Source organism: Eulemur rufifrons, chromosome 28 (genome assembly GCF_041146395.1).
Source record: "Eulemur rufifrons isolate Redbay chromosome 28, OSU_ERuf_1, whole genome shotgun sequence".
Classification (NCBI taxonomy): Eukaryota; Metazoa; Chordata; class Mammalia; order Primates; family Lemuridae; genus Eulemur; species Eulemur rufifrons.
In genome coordinates this window covers 15,780,213-15,796,090 of record NC_091010.1, presented here as the reverse complement: position 1 = coordinate 15,796,090, position 15,878 = coordinate 15,780,213, and the positions used below count along the sequence as shown (strand labels likewise).

The 15,878-nt window shown below is 42.8% G+C and overlaps 1 protein-coding gene and 1 long non-coding RNA gene across 2 annotated transcripts in view; both read right to left on the bottom strand.

The window, feature by feature from the left end:
• LOC138376017 (uncharacterized) overlaps positions 1-10,005 on the bottom strand; it is a 30,659-nt gene extending 20,654 nt beyond the window's left edge. The window contains exon 1 of the long non-coding RNA XR_011231640.1: positions 9,892-10,005. This is a non-coding gene — a long non-coding RNA (uncharacterized lncRNA). The remainder of the gene's footprint in view (positions 1-9,891) is intronic.
• The window catches only part of LRMDA (leucine rich melanocyte differentiation associated), a 993,823-nt gene that overhangs the window by 742,194 nt on the left and 235,751 nt on the right, over positions 1-15,878 (bottom strand). The window lies entirely within an intron of this gene.

Here is a 15,878-nt window from a genome sequence, read left to right as displayed (position 1 = left end):
TTATGCTGAGCTACTTTTGCTATTTCCAACAGGAAACTCCCTCATTGAATTGACTCCCAAACAGATCCACCATCTACTGGACACCGCCCTATAATACCGACTCGGGTGTATGGCTCCGGTTGGCCCGGTTTTGTTTCTCAGGCTAACACAACAGAAGGAAACCCCATTCCGAGAGGTTAGCCGTGAACTTGGTGCCCCCATGTTAACCTGCTAGCCTTGCTGGGTGGTGGAAAGTAACTCTTCATTTATAACCCCAAAAGCAATAATAAACACAGAACTATGATTTACTCTGAACCTTCCTATTATTAAAACACTTTGTCTTATAGTTTTATTGATTTACAATCTGTCCTACTTACTTTTTTAGCATCTGAAAACAATCAAGGCACAAAGCTGCAAAATGTTTGGACATTAATTGTTAGGAGACAGCGTTTTATTCCAGGTGAGAGGTTTGAGGCCTCGACAGCGATGCATTCTGGTACCAGAATGATTTATGGTCTTGAAGCAATAACGATGCACCAGGGCCATTAACATATTGGCAGGCCCCAGGATGGATTAGTGGCATTGATTATTTCATGGGCCACTGATACCCATTTGTTACGAGGAGCTCAAAGATGGCCTCTCCCTGACTAAAATCTTTTTATGAGCAGACAGCATTTTAAGTATTAGGAACCTGGGATTTGGGCCATTTTTTATAATCTTGCCATCACTTCACCTTAGTATGCAACCCAAAAAAAAAAAAAAGTCAAAAAATTAAAGTTCATTCTTCACCACCAGCCTTAATTCCTCAACTCGTCATAACCACGTCTTCTTTAAAAATTAATGATTGCCAGCATTTAGCCACTGGTTGTTGCTATGAAGATCTATGCAAAAAGCAAGGATCCCTATAGAGTGTGTGATATATGGAATACTCTTTATTACTACAATAAAACTTACTGACATTTCAATACTTCTGCAAATAGCATTATAGTATCAATCTTCTGAATTAGGTTGAAAATTAAGTTGTAAATTAAAAGAAAGTGTACTTTGGAATACAACATGATATGTCACCTAGAAAAGGACCTTTGTGCACAACGGAGCTGAGGAGGAGAACAGAGAGATGAGCCTCGTGCCTCGGCAGTGCTGCTTGCGTTCGAAAGATCTGGGTTCCGCCCGAAGAATTCATCCAGAAACTCTAATCGTCCATCACTAGAGACTTTTTTTCCATTGTAAAAGTCAAGGGATTTGACAACAGCCTTTTATGAACACTACACAATGACACCCCAAATCTTAATGTATTTTTCTTCTTTGCCACATTCTTACCATAAATTTCAAATTGGGTGCATTTGGAATAATAATGCCTTATAAACTACGCAGAAATTACACATGCATTATGCTTATAACGTGTATATACATATATAAAAACTATTTCCTTCGCTGTGTCATCAGATGCAAAATTACTTTCTATATGTGCGTGCACACCCACACACACACACACACACACACAGACCTCGCCCAAGCTTCAAAGATACTCAGAGCAAAGAGCTTTCCAGGGCACTAGATGACAATTCCCAAAGCTTGGACAGATTTGAAACTGTTCGGTTCAAAGGCTAATGTCACATACTGTAAATTACAAACAGTCTCAGGTTGGAGCCAACACAAAGTGGTTATGCTAAAGACTACTGGCTTTCAAATATGTTATTTGTTGAAAAGTCAAATGTCTTAAATCACTTCAACCTATCTCGCACAGCATTCTCTGTACCCACAAGATGAGACTGCAATTTGAAATATCTTGATGAAACCCAAACTAACTCCTGCCCAGCATGTCCCCTGCCAGGTTCTCGTGCTTGCTTGCCTGCTGCTGTAGCGTAGCCTGGAAGGTCTTCCAGGGGGGCATCTATTGCTCCAGATTCCACCCCCAACCTCTAGGCATCTTCAGAGGTCCACACACACCGGGCTAAGAAGAGTAAAGAGGTTTCATCTCAAGAGCCCCCTCTGGCCACCTGGTAGAAGCAGACTGTGATGAGGATTCTGAGGCACGGTCCTGGATCAACAGGAAAAGGTGTCACATGTCATTAACCATTTGGACTGTAAGCAAAGCACTGGAAGAGTGGTCCAAGTGCTGATATTTGCAACTCTGAATTCAGAAGTTGACACACATTCATTAACTAACCTGAAGACCACTCAGTTAAGCTAGATAATGAGTAATACTTTGAGAGCATTTCCAGTAACAGAACGGACACAGAAAAACAAAGCTGCTTCTCCAAGAGAGATTTAGCACAGGCCGTGGATCAGAGGGTTTTACAACCAAGGACCGAAGGCAATGGTGAGATGACCTAATCCAAGAATTTTCTTTCACAGAGGGAAAAATTAAGACATGTTAAGTGACTCACATAAGGTCATGCAACTTGAGGTGCAGACATGAAACCCGAGGTCCCCTGCCCTTGGGCTCTCTCCACAATGCCACAATGCCTCCCTTTTGTCCCCTTTTATGTGCTGCTTATTTCCCTTCCTTCCCAAGTGTGTAATTTTCTTATTTTACTGAAGTTTGATGTACCATTGCAGACATCTCAAATGTTAGATTATAGACGCAGACTCGATAATCTATATTACTGCAAATTTAGGAAAACAATCTTGGAGTATGATGTATGATAATTCAGGGTTAAGAAGAAAATAACACCAGCGGTTTGCCATTTTCCTTGTTAAATTTTGTATTTTATTTTAAATAGGGAAGAAAGATCCTGTAAATGTGTGCTTTAGGTACCCAGAGACACTGTGGGCTTCTGCCTCAAATTATGAGGCCTTCGTAGAAACCATCCAACATTGCACCAAACGGGGAAAAGACCCTTCCTCCACCACCAAGTCCTTGCATTATCTCCTACTATATCCAGATTATAAATTAATTGGGAAAGTGGGCCTTCCATTTCCCATGGAAATCAAAGTTCCCAAGGACTCCACACAGCTGTCTGTGATGGAGCCCATGGGCGACCCACTCAGGGTCACTAGGAGACAGAACACTTTTCACCCGCTCAGCTAGTGATCCCAAAATGTTGTGCCCAGTCCTATCTTCTCCCTCAATATCCAGAAACCACTTTTCAGAAAGGTTCAGTCTCCCTGCCCCCAGGGAATAATACACGACCACTTCTAACGGAAAGAGCCTCTTTCCTGTTTCAAAGTTAAAAATTAAATCCCCCCTGGAGAAATACTCCACAATCTGGAAACATCCCTGGGTCACCACTACAGAAACAAGGAAAAGAGGGTCTCTTGTAGGCCTACCATAATTCGAACGTACTGAACTATACACCTGTTTCTTTTTATTCCCACCATGGTTAAGGTGGAGAGCAGCTAGTTACGTTCTCTCAGAGAGCCACGCCTGGTACACGGGAATACCCTTCAAGCTTTTCTTCCTCAGGCAAATAACGCCAACCCCATAAAGCTCTTCAGATACAACATTTCACCAATTACTGTTATCACTACAGTTTCTCTGGACTTTTGCCAAATTTCCTACATCCTTCTTAAACGCCGTGGTCCATATGGCATTACAGGGCTGGGTGTTAATTGAAGAACAGCCTCACTGTTTGGACATGTTACGCGTCTATTACCCAATTGTCAGTCTTGTAATGTTTGCTGTATGATGATATCTTCAGGGAAATTAATGCCAAATGAGAATTTACCCTAATCTATTTCTCTTTTTATTCTCTCAGGGCTCTTTCTGATGATTTGTTAACCTACTTCACTTTATTCTATAAGCTCCAGTCAGTCACATAACCAAAATTAACAACCAAGACCCGGGACGGGAATAAATGGTTATTGACTGAGATATTTGTCCTCTTTGGGATATTTCTTTTTGTTTACACCAACCACTCATAAACACAACTGTTAATACGACCGGGGTAACAAAGAGTACACAATGATGGAAATGACTCTCAATGACTCATATTATCCTCATGATTCCAAATTCCACTTTTAATATGTTTATACTTTTACTAAATATCTCCTCTATTCTTACAATAAAGCCTTACTAATTCACCTAAGACGTTTGAAAGTTTTGAAAAGGCTAGAGATGAATTGTGCCTGATTTCTGATGGAGAACTGAACTCAGCTCATGACAGGTGCTTGATAAAGTACATGTCGACTAAACGAATAATGGTGCATTGCAAGATTGTCCTCAATTCTTCACCCTCCTATACCTAGGCCCTGTGCCATGTGGTTTTATAGCTCCTATCTCTAGCTCACTCATTATGATGTTGGCCACAGGACTTCATTAGGCCCGGGGAACGTGAACTGAAGTGATAATGGGCCCATCCTGTGTCTGGGCCTCACATATTCCCACTGCCCCTCTGTGCACCGCTGACCTGAAGTGAGAACGACTTGCCCAATCAGCCCGTTGCTTCCAGACAAAGCAGAAACATGTGGAAGAGAACAGCCCATCGAACCCCCAGGGCTGGAAGCAGGGCCTCCAGGGCCAGTCCTCCAGCCTGTGGGCACGATAACAAATGCTTACCCCTGAGTGCCACTAGGTGTTGGGGTTATTTCGTCAAGCAGCATTGTTGTGGCAACAACTGACGCACAATAAATAGTACAAGTAAGATTGAAGGGTGATGCCTGATTCCTTTGAGAAAAAATTAGTGTCCATTTATACAGGAAAAAATGAAAAGCTGATTACAGTGTACTCTCATAAGCTCACTTAACTCATCCTCAAAGAATCTCTTCTTCCTTACTAGCTGGGGACTACATTTTGAGAAAATACAACATTTTTTAAATCTAAAAATAATCATATTTATGTCCAAGAAGTAGGGCGAACCTTGGCCCCAAATGGCTGAACTACTGAAGTTTTACCCAGTGGTCAGAGGACACATGCTAAGGAACTAAATAATGAAAAGGACATTTCCATAATCCCGATCAGAGGACTTGTTAGCAGATGCCCATTTCCATGAACACTCTACCCTCTGCTGGTTCCGAAGATGAACACATATTCTCTATTTTAGAAGGCAGGATGGCAGCAACTGTAGGCTCTGTGGGGACATTAAAGAGGTAACTGAAGTTGTCTGACCAGGTCGGCCCCATAGGGCATCTCTAGGCACTCGTCACCCTCCTGGCCTCCTGCACCCCAGACATTGTGCCAAGAGGACATCGAAGCAGAGCATCCCCACAAGAGACCAACTGCAGCAGAAATTTCTCTTCCCAAAGCTCCTCTATGTGCCACGGAGGTGGCCTCTGCAGCGTGGCAATAAGAGGCATGCTGTTAAAGGCAAGCTTCCGTTTTATGTGCTCAAGCCTTCTGCAGCAGGATCTCACGATTCCCCGGGAAGCTTGATTTACCATCCCATCGCCCTGTTTTTATAGGGCTTGACTCTGCAAATGGAGCTGATGGAGACCTCAACCGCGAGTCACTGAGTCCTCAGGTATGACTGCAGATTTACAACGTCATTCCGTCATACTCGTGTCTTCTCAGCGTGCCCCTGGAGGGGACTCCCTAAGGCTTCGGCTGAGCTCCACTAGGCCTCTTCCATCCACCTCTGGAAAACATTTTCCTCCTTGGAGCCCAACTTCCCTCGGCACAGACCTCACAGTCCAGGAAGCCCTGGAAGGATCTAGTGACTCCTGATACGGACACAGTAGTTGCGTGTAGGAAAGCACATTCATGGGGTAGTTCGTGAGGTCTTACGGGGAGAGAGGAAGGGGAATGGGGAAAGAGAGAAAAGAAAAAGTGACTCTGAGTACTGCTGGTGAGATTTTTCACAGCTAATCACACACAAGACTGATTCACTGCTCACTCTGCTCTGTTCCCTCATTTTTCATATCATACTTTTCACTGCCCCATCAGCCAGTTCTGCCAAGGTCAAATGAAGGGAATGATGGCATGCATGCCACACTGAGATTTATTATAAACGGAGTCACTCACCTTTTATGTGGAGTAAATGGGCTCCTGAAATCACCATTTATGAAGATGGACCTGAGCAAGAGAGCACCATGAGAGGAGGTGGCAGGGAGCGGCTCGGCCCAAAGGAACCCCATGGTCTCTGTTCCCATGCACAGAATAGAGGCCGGGGTCACTCACTAGCTTGAACCTAAGCAGATGCAAGGCTGTTAATCAGTGTCAGAGTTGTGGCTCCCTCTTTGTCCCACTGAACACAGAGAGCTGAAAAGGGTCTTGCAGACAAGGTAACATTTGAGCAGATCGTAATTCCAGTGCATCGGACAAAGAGCATTGCTCCAAAATTTTTACACCCGTTAGGATGCTATAGGTTGCAAGTAACAGAATGTCCAACTAAAAGTCGCATAAACAATAAGGGTTTATCATATAACAACACAAGAAGTCCAAAGGCAAGAGGTTTCCAGGGCTAATTCACCAGCTTGTGATCTCACCAAGGACCCACGCGCTTCCACCTTTGTGCTCTGTCACCCTCAATTCCAGACCTCTCCTCAGGGGACAGAAAACTGTGAAAGATGTCAGGCACTTAGTGTTGCTAAGCTTTAGCATCCTTATCTATGGGAAGAATGGAGTTAGACAAGACCAACTGTCTAGCAGTAGAACCTACTGGAAAAAAAAAGAAAAGAAAAGAAGAAAAGAAAAGAAAAGAAAAGAAAAGAAAAGAAAAGAAAAAGAAAAAGAAAAAGAAAAAGAAAAAGAAAAAGAAAAAGAAAGCAGATGTGAAACCCTAAGAGTGGAGCCTCGCTGGTTGCGGCAGGTACAGCTGAGGTCCTTCTGCTCATCCCCAGCGGTGGTTCCAGAGGCTCCTTCACCGCTGATGACTTCACCTTCCCGGATGTCTCTTCTAGCACTGATAGATTTTAACACTGATAATTCTAAAGCAGATGATTTTGATAATGTTATTAATAATATTGAAAGAATGCAATGACTTAATGAACAATTTATACTCTCGTATGCTACTCGTATGGGACAGATACTGGTCTTTGAAATCATGATAAACCAAGTGTTCATGAATCAGGAAAGGATGGATGGAAGGAAGGAAGACAATTTAACTCTCATTAATTTAAAAAATAATAATCAAATTATTATCAATTTCCAATTACATAAATGTTCATCACAGTCATATTTATATAGGAAAAAATTTAAGCAGCCTAAATGCCCAACAATATGAGACTGGCAAAGAAAATGTGGCCAAATACCCTGCGCCTCCATTAAACACGTTTCGGAAGAATTATCAATGACATGAGAATATGCTAGAAATACACACTGATGTGTGCAAAGGTATACTATAAAATAAGATTAAGGAATGATCCTAGTTATCTAAAATGTAATACATACATGCATTTTTAAAAAAGACAGGTAAGATAGACAATAAAACGTTAGCAGTGGTAACTCCTGGGTGGTAGGATAGCTGATATTTATTTCTCCAAAAATTTTTGATCTTTTGAAACTTTCTACAGCAAACATATATTGTGTTTATAAAAAGGAAAAAATGATTGAAACAAATTGAGAGATATAAAACAAAACTGAAATGAATCTTCCTTTGGTTATTCCCACGCAACCTGAAGGATCAAAAATCGAAGTCATTTGGAGGATGCACCAGTAACATCCAAATTGCAAAGGAACCCACAAGGGGAATGGTACGGTCTCCGGACCATCTGTCGGAATCCTCCTGAGTGTTTTTAACAAATCAAATATAAATTACTCAGCATGTACCTCAGCCCCTCCTACTGTTTCAGAATGTCTGAGGAGATGGGCTCAGGTACCTGTGAACTTGTTTCTGGGAAGAGCAGGTGTAGCGATGCTTAGGAGCTATGCCGCCAACAGGGTGTGGAGATCATGGAAGCTACAGAGCTCCCAATAAAGGCAAGAAGAAACCAACTGCTCTTGACCAGCCTCTACAAATCAGGGTTCCATGTGTAAGAAAAGTTATCCCCCTTTCCCAAAAAGTTCCCAGAGTCCCAGGAATACCCAAGTTTCCATATCACAGAAACCACCAGCATTCTGTGTGACTTGTCACATGGAGCTGTATCTCTGGGTCACGTGTGAGCTTCAGTCAACTTACTTTTATCACTTGTCAAATTTTTCAACCTTTGAAAAATTACTCGATACCAGGATTAATATACAATATAACATCCAAGCGGTTAGCCAGCTCTGAACTCATATCATCCCAAAGTGCTGCTGGACGTGCACAGGAAGGGGTGGCATGGCGTCCAGGCTGCCACCACCGTTAGTCTGCGTGGGAGCGTGGGCGTGGGCACGAGGACTCATCCACTTTTGAACATCATCAGTGCGATAATCTATGCTGTACCCAAAACTATGTCTCAGGGATCTCCATGCAACAGATAACTTAATAATTTCTTTTTTAAAAAAATCCATTCATCATTTCTTGCAAGTCCACAGCCCTTCTCCTAAGATCTTGGCTTTAATTTTGAAGACAGCTGCTGGTGCGTTCTGGGGGCCTTCGAGAGCTGAAATTTCTTAGGACTCTGTTGCGATCTCTGATATTGAGTCTCTGTGGAAAAGTGGCGGAGAAATATATGCCACAGGAAAGATATCTGCCTCAAAACCAGGGGTGTGGACATGTAAATCAGCACCCCTTAAGAAAAAAAATTATGATATAGAGCAAAAAAAAAAATGAGGTCTTTTGGGGGGGGATAAGAGAAAAGAGAGTTGGAAAAGGAGAAAGGGAGAGAGAAGGAGAGAGACATGGATGATGGGGGGAAAGGAACAAACTATTTTGGGGGGGAAGAGCATTAAGGAAGTACTAGATCCATCAGCATCAACTCTATAATGCACAGTTTCATTCAGTATATTCCAAAATGAGAAAGAGACTCTCCAAGCTCTACAAGGTCCTAGGTTTCTTGAATATACTGAAAATACAGTGGCTCATTTGAAACCACCACATTTAAGGTTGGATGGTGATAAGTTAGGAATATGTTCCCTTTTCATTTTTCAATTCTTATGTCTTGTTTTTATGTTTTTAGGTTTCTATTTTGGAATCTTAATAACATTAATTCTCATCCAAGACCCCTAAATCAACTGGTCTCAGAAAATCTTTTCCTTGATTCATAGGAAAGGAAACAAAAATCCTAAATATAAAATATCCATTTGAGTATGGTGTTCAATTATAATAATTTAATTTACCTTCTACTGTTTTGGACAATCACCAGTTGTATTTTTTAGTAAAAACTCAAATAGCTTTTTAACCACAGGCTCTTATTTTCTGAAATAACCATTCTGTAAAAAATAAATCTCTTGTAAAATATGCAATACTATCCATTTTTCTTAGGGAGGGAAAAAACAATTTACCTTTTCTTTCTCTCCCAATTAATTCTTTCTTTGCCTAACATAACATATGTGGGGTTTGGGTTAGAGCACATTTCGTACTTTAGAGTAAAATTTCATAAGCATTAAATATTGAGTCACTCAGGAACACGCACCGCCTGGGTAAAGGCAGAAAGCCACTAACTTTCTCCTGCACAAAAGCAGCGTGCATCACCGTCACTGTTGTGGGCCTTCCTAAAGCAACAATAGGTCTCTTTCCAGAAACATCATTTCCAAAAGGAGCGGGTAAATATTATTATTTACTACACCGAGGCAACAATAACTGATTAACGTAATTTAGTGGAAACATTAAAATAATGGCAAGGGAAGAAAATTTATTCTGCAGAAATCCTGTGTGAACTTCTTGGAAATAATCAGCCGCTCAGTTTGAATTAAATGAGTATGAGTGAATGTCGTTGGGGGGCTGGAGGGAGGTTGAAAGCCCGGCATACACCGGCTGGAATCGGCAAGCTTCCCTCTGCCATGGCTGGTAGGAAAATCTGCAAAGATGCAGACAATCCTTGGGTGTTCAGTTAGCAGTAAGTAAATTGCTGTGGGAGCTAAGGGCGGGCATACTTTAGCAGGCAATTCCTCTCTGTCTTTCATTCTGTTTGTCTGTGTTAAATTCCCCCTCTGCCCTCATCCATTCTCACATCCAGTTCCCTGCTTTGTCCATCCATCAATCCCCTCACTTTGTCAGTGCTGACTTCATCCTGGCTCTCACAATCACATTGCAGCCATCCCGAGGCCACGGGGGAGCCCCCCCCCCTGCCCCCACCGCCTGCTGCCACCTCCCTGCTTGCCGATCCACGATCTGCTGACGGAGGGCCCAGCCGGCCACTTGTCGTTTTCTATTGCACAGGCCAGCAAAAACACTAATACTCAACCTGATTCCTATCGTCCTGCTTTTCACCTTTCCTATCCAGGGGAATGGAAGAAAGACACAAGGCCGGAGAAAAGGGGGGAGAAAGGGATGGGGGGGGAGGTGGAGGGATAATGGAGAGAGATGTTTGCTGAATTTTCTAAAACAATTTGCACACCAGTCAGGTGGAGGCTCAATCCAGCTCCCCCTACCACACATCAATAGAAATCTCAGGGAGAAAATGTAGCACTAATTAAGGGTTGATAAGCTGTAGTCAAGTGCAGTTTAGGGGAAAAAGCAGCCGACTACCCAGGCCTTGCAAGCCCAGGCCTTGCAAGCTCAGCTTCACACACCACTTTCATCGCCAGCTTTAGTACAAAAATTTCTTAATGCTATATTTATTTTTTTTAAGTTTTACCTTCACTATCAGATAGGCTGGGAATAAAATATTAGATGATCGTTTTTATTCAAAAGATCATTTCCAAAACATTTCACAAGGTCGGGGTGGGGGGGGGAAGCTTGCTAAAGAGGAAAAAATAGTTACCTAGCAACAAAACCATTTTAAACATTTTTCAGGATATTACTTGAATATGTGCTCTTAATTCAAAGGTATATGATTCTGAACACCCACCAAACTAATAAAATATTTTTCCTCAATTTTAAATTCCTCTTCTTTTTCCCCTAAACAGAGCAAACTTCACAATAAGCTATAATCAGGATGATAAAAACTTTTCAGTGCTATACATTTCTTTAAATTTCACTCTTGGAGTGGCAAAAAAAACTCATTTAAAGTTCAAGCAATAAAATTAGTCAGTAAAGCTATTTATACAACTAAGATTAAAATGACTATATTTCAAAGGAGCTCACCGGGGTAGGTTTTTCTGTACAAGTTTAGAAAAAAAACAGTGAATTGTAGCTAGTGATAATTACAAGTAGCATTGGGGAGGTACTTGCAAGGCATTTTCGTGTGTGAGACTTGGTCCTCACAACAGTTCTCTAGGGTTAGTACCTGCTCTTCTGGAACTAGGAAAGCTAAGGCCCCGCAGTCCAGGAACTTGCCCCCAGATCATACCACCGCCAAGCAAAGGCATCAGGATTTAAAAGTAGCTGCTGGAACTCCCACTTCTTGTCCAAGAGATGGGCACATCCCATCACCTCATCTAAAAACTTCTAATTAAAGAAAAAAGCCTGAAAAATCCACTGGGATAAAAAAAAATAATAATAACAACTAAACGGAATCAGTCTGTCGTTCCAAAGTGTGACCACAAACCATTGAGATTGATGGTTTAACATAACATTCCAAATTCTTATTTGGGGAAACTATTCACCTTTTTTTCCTGAATGAGACACTGTGAGACTGCCTCTGCACACCAACCAAGAGAAGTTTCTGGAAGGATTTGGGAAATGGTAGTGGTACAGAAATACATGTGTTGCCTTTCAAGGCAATGACTTTGAAGAGCTAAGCGCTCACTTGCACATTTAAGTTTTGGTGTCTTTGTTATTAATAGGAAATCACAATATCTTGTGGCCACACCTTGTAGCACTACAGATTGAGGAGGCAGCCCAGGCAGGTAAAACCACGAAAAGCAAAGACGAGAACTGGAGAGCCCACAGACCTCCCTGCATTTCAGCCTTCACGCCATGCTGCGGCCCCACATCTAACCCACAGCTAACCCATCACCCACAGCTCCCTTCTCGCCCCTTTTGTTTCTCGAACCCATATGCCCAGATGAGCTTTGGCTGTGACAGAAGAGACCAGGGTAAGAGGGGAAAAAAAAAAAAAAAGCAGCAGCAAAAAGTCTCCTCTCCTGTGCTCCTATACACATCAGACATCTCTAATTAGACAGCAACAAAATTTTATTAATAGGATGGACATTATAGAATGAGCTTGTTATAAATGGGCCCTGTCAGGGCCTTATTCAGCTACCAAATGAGTATTCTCAGTTCAGTGCTCTCATCTGAAGCATCACGCCTAGTGCTGGATAACAAATGATTGCTATTAACCGTATTGTTAGTAATGATGGCTGAAAACAAACAAAAACCCATAAATAACAGTCTACAGAAAAATTAACCCATAAACTTGATAGATATCCAGCTGAGAAATAATAAATGACACTTTGGGGCCTGCTGGGAGAAGCGAGTGGTTTTTGTTTTCCTCTCTGTCATTAACACATTTTCTGTGCTAAAAATTAGATTCTGATATATAATTATCAACGCTTCCAGATATTAATTCTGCTATTGCTCCCTCGGTTTCTCTTCTGGCTAGGCTATAATGTTATTCACAGATTACTCTGAGAAAACACATCAAACACTTAACACAAGAGGTCAAAGTGACAAGTCAGCTTCTGCTGACAACACCAACCTGCACCGTCTTTTTTACCAGGGACACAAAACAAATTTCTCGTATTAATTAACTAGGGCTCCCTTCCAGCCACAACAGGCCTACGATGCGATGTGAGCTAAGCAAATTCCCTACTTCTCTAATGAAGACTACCAAGGAAAGTGAGGAGTGGCAAAATTATCTTGCATTGATGGCACTCAAATCCACACTCATTAATACCTTTCAGGGAGGAGACAGGGCTCAAAAGAACCTTCTAACTGCAGAGCACGTCTCACCTTCAGACCCTTTCTCTTCAAGGGCTGAGTGGAAGGGCAGGGACATATGCACACAATTAAGCACGAGAGCAACAGACCTTTCCTGAAAGGAGCCGGAATTTCAGCCACCAAATCCACATTAGCACTGTCACTGAGAAGGACCTTGACTTCCCAAATATCATGACTTCTGCACGATTAATTGACCTTGACTGGAATATGATCTCACCTGCCAATGGCTTGTATTTGTCAGGAACCTTCAAGAGAAGTGAAATGCACCAGCCTCCTCCATGGACAGACAGACTCATGTCCTGTAAGCAGAGGAAGACAGACAGACAGACAGACACACACACACACACACACACACACACACACTATCTCTCATGCTCATATGTAAAGACCTCATCGCCAGTGTTGGCATCATCATTGCCATCTACTCTATAAATTTCTTCTCCTTGCTGTCTCTCTTAAAATTTAATTTCAAGGAAAAGAACTGGGGAAAAACTTTTTTTGTCAATCAAAAAGCTTAAGGTGCCCAGTTTAGACAACATATAACATGGAATTGTTACGTTCGGTTAAAAACAAGATGGTGAAATTTGAGACAAAAGATGAAGACTGGAGGGAATCCATGCAAACAGCACAATGCAAACAAGTGAATAAATGTGATCCACACTCCAAGCCTGTCCTATTACCAGGGAAACAGAGGCAGTAACTTCTGATTCCGATGCAAATGCCCTCAAACACCAGTTCTTTTACCAGTTAGGAGAACTAAAAACAAAAACAGAAAAATTCTTTAGAACTAGGCCATATGGTCAAACCTCTGATACACAGAAGCAGGTGAAAATAAAGAATGCTGAGAGCTGCTGCAACAGGAAAAGGAGACAGAACTGGGTGGGACATACGACCGCTAGTTTAGAAAATCTTGCTAATTCCAAACGGTTGCGGGATGTTCCATTTCTCATTTCAAGCTCGACCAAGGCCCTGGGCTGGTCCGATCATCTAAATAGTATATTTGAGGTGGAATTTTTTAAAACCTGAGCCAATGATTTCCCATCTCCCGTGTCTTGTTTTTAACCCCACGCCTCATCCCGGAGATCACGGCCGTCGTCTTGATGACGAGAGCCTAAATCCCACACCTCCCAGGCACTCCATTTTCTCAGGCTCTGGCATTGCGATATTAAATAACTATAAAACTAGAAAGCCAAAATAACTAAATCACCTGGCAGCCAATTTCTGAGAGTTAAACCACAAACCCGGAAAATGGTGGAGTGTGTTGAAATAATGTAAAGGAAACCCATAAATTCAAACTTTATGTTCTGTAAAGAACAAATATGAAAAAGGCATCAAAATAATGAAAGATTGTTTATGTATTCTGGCATGAAATGGGAATGTGTTAGGAGAGAGGGAGCGGTGGCGGAGACGGATCGACAGAGCTGACAGTGTGGTATTCATCCTGCGTGGCGGAGCAGACGCCCCGCTAGTGGCAGTAGACAGCGCAATAAATCAAGGGCTCTCGAAGCTGTACCTACAGCTTATTACATCCAAGATGACAAATAAATAATAATCCCTGTCAGAGCGGCCCTTTGCTCAAGGATTGAGCCTGAAACCTCTGGCTCATCACTCCTCATCTTAAGTGAAAACACTAGAACTAGGGAATTGGAGGCCACGGTTTGCTAAGCTCATGAAACACAAAACAAGCAGGACTCGGGAACTAGGACTGAACAAGAAAGGTCAAGAAGGAAGGAAGGATAAACATTTAAATAATCCTGACCAAGAGGCGGCAAAGCGGCGGAATGAATGTGCGTTAATGTGTCCTAATCACGGGGCGGGGGCGGGGGGGAATGTCCGAACACCTATTCCTTGTCCCCACCTCTAAGGGGGGGAAATGCCAGACTGAGGGTTCAATGCGGCACTGGCAGGCAAAAAGGCGGGGTCATAGCAACACCAGGACCCAAACCTCTATAGCCATCATCCTCCAAACCCCTCACAGCCCTGTCTGCCTTCCCATCTTATTTAAGATCCAAGTGAGCGGTAGAAAACCATGCTCCCCACGTAGTCATTCCAGCTCTCTCACAGCCTCAGAGGAGAAGCAGCAGCGGAGACCAGGCCCAGGCACAAGGACGCTGAGTCCCAAACCCATCCCTGTGTCTCCTTGCTTGGCATCTCAGTCACCTGCCTTCACTTTGCATTTCCTAACTGGCTCCTTAACGTGGAGATGAGACCCCTGCTTCTACATCTGACTGGCGTTCATGGGCATTATGGCTTTGAACGCGTCCCTTAACCCTTTTCATTGTTCCTGACTGGTTAGGGGGAGGGGTTCTGCAAGGGCCCCAGATGGTTCTTTCAGGGCATCCCTCTATTTCAATGGGCTCTACGCCTACAGTGGTTCCCAAATTGGCTTTCCAAAAGCACGGCCATTCTCTTTCCCCCATCTGACACATCTCTCATTCCTTCACTGTCTTCTAGAAAGCACAGGGGAAAGAGTAAAATCTGATAGGGCCAAAGGAGTCTGGACCCTAGCTCTTCCAGAAGGATACATGCACACCACCCTAATAAGCCCTGAATATCCTGCCAGCTGCCTTTCAGCCAGCCTACTACCAATCCCAACACCCCCCCAGGCACTAAAGCAAAACTATATTTTGTGATTTGAAAAACTTGCGTGAAGATGGGTATGCAAAAGGGAACAGGAATCCCCACAAAGGCCTAAGTCCCAATGGCGAGAATAGGAGTTTCTGATATTGCAAACGGGAAGTGGGCACCATTTTATGCTTATCCTAGAATGCAGTGGGGTCCCCACCACTACTTCATCTACCTGCACTTCTTTTTATTTTTATTTTTTATCAGAGACAGGGTCTTGCTCTGTTGCCCAGGCTGGAGTCCAGTGTCATGATCATAGTTCACTGCAACCTCAAACTCCTGGCCTCAAGCGATCCTCAGCCCTTCCACCTTGGCTTCCCAAAGTGCTGGGGTTACAAGCATGAGCCACGGTACCCAGCCTGCCTACACTTCTTCAGACAAAGGGCACACAGTATAGTGGACCTGAGTTCAAATTCTGATTCTACAGAAGCTGGATGACCTCAAGTAGGTCACTTCACCTCACTGAGTTTCAGTTCTTCATCTGGGGAAAAAAAAAAAAAAGGTAGCACTAAGTCCCCACTCATAGGATCGTCTCAAGATTAAATGAGG